Here is a 5,868-nt window from a genome sequence, read left to right on the forward strand (position 1 = left end):
CAAAAAGAAGAATATATTATATTTTTAGGGGTGACAGCTGAACTTCACTCAGCCTTTTCCCCATAAATCCGCTGTCAGTTTTGTCAAAGTGTCCAATAAAAATCACAAACTGCCTCTAGCCATCAGCAAGCTGTCACTCACAGGAACATAGCACCTCTTATTGTCACAGTTAACAAACCTCTTGTTGTTCACACCTGTGTCTCGCTGGATATGTAAATCCTATAAACTCATCATACATTCGGAAAGTGTAAAAAATCCCAGGATGAAGCCTCACAGAAACAGCTCTTGACTCCAGCTATAACGTGCAGTTAGAGTGAGTTTTTTTATGCACACTTCAGTCCAACCAAAGTCAAATTATTCAGCTCTGCGTCCTTTAACTTTAAAACACTTATCAGCCTCACGTCCGTCAAGTGGAAATAAACATAAAAGCCTTGCGATGGATCTCCTGGGATCTCATTTGTTTTTCACCTGCAGATGTAAACACCAGATAGTCACATGCTAAATACAAAATATGAAGGAGTGAGAGCTTTTAATTACAATCTGCCTGATTTTCATCACCGTCTTTTAAATTGAGAGCTTTCCCAGAATGTATAACCGTCGGGCTCCTCCACCTGCTGTCACCAACGTGACGGAGTACGCTTATTACAGCTAATAACAGCACAAACATAATTAAACTCACTGGAGTCAAAATTTGTTTTAAATCGCTGTTTCACAACACGCTTCCCTGCATGTTAATAACAGCGCTCACACGGCGACAGATTTGAGCTTCATTAGTCATTAATTGTGAAATGAGAGCGATATAATGTACAGTCTGCTGTCACAGTCATCAGTGAGGAGCTACAGGATCAAACACTTATTCTAACAATAAATAATTAAATATACGTCGTGACAGAAACGCTCCTCTATATCACAGGAGTGGATGGCAGCTCAGACATTGATCCTCTTTCAGCACGAGCAAAGCTTTGACAATCAAACTGAGCCGGATCGATTTTATTGGCCAATAAGCATCTGATTCAGGGCGATCACAGCTGTGTCCAAACATAAGAAACCTTCTTACTGAACAAATACTGATTTAGAAATTGTGTTATTATGTAGTCTGCAGCCGCATGTTGCAGAGCATCACAGTTGAGCAGATGGTCATCCGCACTGTCTGTAGGTCAGGGATTCCATTATCCGGTGATTGCCGTTTTTTTACCGGTAAAAGTCATAATGTCAGGTGAAAATAATACCTTTTTTAAACAAAAAGAAATATCACTGATTCATTCGGCACTTCAGGAATATGCTAAACCAGCCATCCGAACCCTTATTGGTCAGTTTGGCAAAGGATTTACCGGCGAGGACGAGTCAGCAGCACCAGCCCCTCTCATCGATGCCACAAGCGTACGAGATGACAGCTTCCCTCATCAGGGATTTCCCGATTGCATCCCGATTAATTTATAGTTATTAATATTAGTAGGCCCTGTGTATAACGAACTGCACTCCCTCAGGGAGAGAGCCTGCTGAGGACAGCGCGGACAGAGACAGATAGAGTGATGGCTGTCTCATAAACGACTCCTCCGCAGGTTGAAAGTTCAACAGTTACGTGCATCATGTATTAATTTTTGGACAAAATTATTGGTAGGGACAATTCAGTAATTTCACGGGTCAGTTCTAGACCCTTGATAAAACCTACCCATCAATTGTTTTTAATAATATATTAATCATAATTTCACCCATTTGTCCATAACTTTGAAAGCTTCCAGGACACATATGGACCAGCACAGATTCTTTTTTAACGTAAACCCTGCTACAGGTGTCTCTGCTTTAAAGCTCCTGTGAGGAACTTTCGGTTTGTGTTTTTTTTTTTTTTACGGAGCGGACGTGCCGCGGAGTGTTTAGGCCTGTCAGTACCCGATCCGTCCCGGCTGCCCGATCCGTTCTGCGCATGCGCAAAAGTCAGCGCATGCGCAGAATTGAAACTGTTTTACGACACTGCCCGATCTGTTCCACCCATGCATCGCTCGACTCGAGAGAGTTGTGTTTGCGTGCTGGCGGTCGAATTGGCGTGTAATATTAGATTAGGGAGTTGTGTCATTGGGTTGGCTGTCAAATTAGCTAGTTTTACCAAATTAGCTAATTAGTATGTATGATACAGAGTTCTTTTAACAATCTATGTTAATAAAACAAGCAGTTGTGCAACTTTTCTGTGCTTTTATGTTGGCTAATAACGTCCACGTACTGTTATTTTGTTGTTAATAAAGTTATTTAAAAAATGACTTGCTGCCGTCAAACGTTCACATGTGAGGTACAAATCAAGCAGGAATAAGTATGCGCATGTGCAGAATGGATCGGGCAGCCGGGACGGATCGGGTACTGACAAGGCCCACAGCACACACACAGCGTGAGGTTGTGTGTCAACAGGAAGTAGGAGACGCGAGCTTTCGCGCTCTCTCCATTTGTAATGCAGTAAAGCACGATCAAACACAGCACAAGCTGAATCTTCTCCATGCTAACAGGCTAGCTGTAGTGTCGCACAATTCATGATAACTTTGCGTTTTAATGGCGGTTAGCAAACCAGCTTAAAGCTGCATTACCGCCACCTACTGGACTGCCGTTGAATTGCAGTTACTTTTACAGTTTCTCCATACGTCTTATAATCCGGATGTTACGGTATGTTTTTCACTTTCATCCCAGGATGCTTTGCCTCGTGGTAACCTGTCTGCTTCCTGCTGGCTACCTGAGGCCGATGCTGCTTGCACATTGAAATCGAACTACAAACAGCGTCATGCAGCAGGCGGACGACGTGCTCCCTCGACCACCTTTATGTACCCTACTCAAACAGTGGGAAAAACCATGGCTGCGAATGATGAAATAAGGATGTTCCTGCAATGTCTTGGTCGTATTCAGCCAGTGTTGCAAATCAGTGTACTTGAGTATCCTCTAAAACAGGTAAGCTAAAGTGCACTCCAAAGCCCTAAAGTGAAAGTAATTGGCTTATGTGAGGTTTTAGCTTTGTACTTAACTTTATTTCTGCCTCCAGTGATAAACAGTGAATTTGTGTCCGTTGCAATTTATAACTAGGGTTTTAAGTGTCTGGATTTTAACATGGAAAAAAGTGGCCTTGATGCAGCTTTGTAAGTACTACAAGTGTTTGTATTGATGCAATGGGGGCTTGCCAAATAAAAGCTGGGATAGGGTCCAGCTCCCTGAAACAGTGAGCAAGGTAAGCTGAGGTAGAAAACGGATGATTTATACAAAGAGAAGCACTAAAAACATATATAAAGTCTTATAAGTAAGACGGAGGAGCGCCGGGTGTAGTTGGCCATTTATTCTGTTTGTATGTATGCACTTGTTTATGTGAATGACTCAGCTATTCCTCTGTAAACTATGCTTTAAGTGATACTTGTGAAAAACAAGAAATGAGGACAACAAAGTGAAGGAGGGGGCAGGTAGGTGTAGAGGAGGAAGGTAAAGGACACCAGCACAGTAAGCACAGCACGGTGGGTCAACTCATGAGGTCTATATACAGCCAACAACTCAACCAATTTATTATCTCCTAAACGGGATGAATGGACTTCCCGGATTTCATTTGGATAAGAAATGAGGCAGAGCAAAGAAAACCGATCCGTCATCATTTCCCGGTGCTCAGGACAGGCTATGAATGGCTCTTAAGAACACCATTTATTAAGGCTTTACGCTGCACTGTATACCCCTGCTTCCTCTTAAAATGTTCAATCGCACCACTGCCGGTCATGAATCACCACACGGACGCTCAAATCCACCGGGACAGAGTCTCAGGGAGAAAAATGAACTGCACCATCGGCCCTCTGCAGCAGTGCAGCCTGCTGCTCGTGATGATATCATCTTACTCCCTATTTTTAGACTTTAAGACTTTGGTATTAGAAGAATCAAAGATATTATATTCTTCATCAGGCTTCTTAATTTTGTTATTTAACTCACTCTGCTTTTTAACACCAAGGCTTATATTTGCTCCAAATTAAAATCGATCAGCATGGAGCGATTTTAGCTTATCACAGATATCATAACAAGAGTGTTGCAGAAGACAGAGGCACAAAAAATATTTTCGATAGTCTCAGTCGCACTTCAAATTATATTTTGTAGCTGTGTTGCATACTATATGATTGTAGGAACAGAAAATCTCACAGGTTGTCTGCCAGAGAGCAATGACAAGGTTATTTTTCAGCTGTGCTGTCAGTAAAGATAAGGCTATACTGAAGAAGCCTGCCACGTGCAGTAACAGAGTGCCATACTTCACTTTTAGGAAGTTGCAAAGTCGTAAATTCACACAAATTCAACCAATTGTCACAACTTTTTCTCGACCTTGCAATTTTGGCCAGTTGCTGCAACTTTTCTGCTTCCTTGATCGTCAAAATATTAACCCCCTGAGGTCTGCAGTGTTGTGTAAACATCCAAGAGCATCTTTTACTTGTTACTAGTGTTGTGGCGTTCGCAAACGATCCGATTCTTTTGAACGCCTCTTTGGTGCAAACGGAGTCGTAGGCGAGAGACGTTCTTTTTACAGTTCAAATTTCACTGCCTGCTCTGCTATACTAGGTCACAGGCAGCGGGATCATGTCACCACAACATAGTGAGCAACATTATAACCCTCCGCTATAAAAAAGGGTCATGTTTCTAAGCGCACCTGAATGGAGCATGACTCCCTCCGAAACACACCAGTGAGGGAGACATGCCCAGACTTGTTTACTGCGCCTACTACGGAGACATTGGTGATCGCAGACGGACTCTTTCTGATTTTAATTTAAGACCTTTTAAGACTTTTTAAGGAGCCACGGGAACCCTGAATAAGGGCACAAATAATGAAGTAACACTAAACTAATGCGGGGCTAACACAAATATTGAAAGCATGTATTCAATGCACGCTGTATCTGCGTTAGCTATTTGTTATCTTTGCTATCTGTTGCTCACCGTTAATTAATTATCAAGTCCTATGACATTATGTGACCTACACTTCCTGGACCATCAGTTAAGGAATCTTAACTCACAGTTACTTCACAAATTAATATGCATCAAGTAAGCTGGATTTCAAATACGTACATGATTGATTTATGTCTTGATTTCTTGACTGTTTGTATTTATATTCCTATTTCTTTTCAACAGTATGAAATAAATCATTGTGCATTATCTATCTATAAGTATTATATTTAATTTGTATCCTTCAGAGACATGGACTTGAGACTTGGTGACTTGGACTCGAGTCGGCTCGAGTCACTGTTTTGATGACTTGAGACTCGACTTGGACTTGCAAGTTAATGACTTGAGACTTGAGTCTTGACTTGTGATGACTTGCGTGTGTTCGTTAGTTTTAATGTAAGCTGTAAAATTCAATGTTGTCAAGTTTCTGTCTAACTATCAAGTATGTCTGGAGAGCAAACTGGGAATCATGACTGGACGACTCAAAAAGCTCCCCGGTATGTGATTGTCATGAGTGGATGACTGGCTGTCAGTCAAACTCCTCACTATGGCAACCCGCACCATCAAAGCCCCCAAAGAGAAGCCTCATCGGTCGTACTCGTTACTCCTCAATACGGTCTCAGAGCAGACCATCATCATGGCTGCGTCTGTGCCAAGATAATACAGATACAATTCGCTGTCATACTTTTTCAACAGGTTATATAAATTGGCCAATAATATCATTATTAGAAGAGCTACTAACACCTTGTGTTTTCTCTTTATAAAGACCGGATACTACAGGTACGAGTGCTGGATCTTGGTCACAACACTGGTATCCTTATTGTAAACTGTTGCCTAATCCAAATATTTTTATACCACATCCATTAGTAAGTTCATCTAAAGATCTAATAATCTATAATGGATCCTCTATAGAGTACTAGGACCAAACCATGCGTC

This window comes from Semicossyphus pulcher, unplaced genomic scaffold, assembly GCF_022749685.1.
Source record: "Semicossyphus pulcher isolate SPU_LCO1_2020_fin unplaced genomic scaffold, fSemPul1.0.p SCAF_21, whole genome shotgun sequence".
Taxonomy (NCBI): Eukaryota; Metazoa; Chordata; class Actinopteri; order Labriformes; family Labridae; genus Semicossyphus; species Semicossyphus pulcher.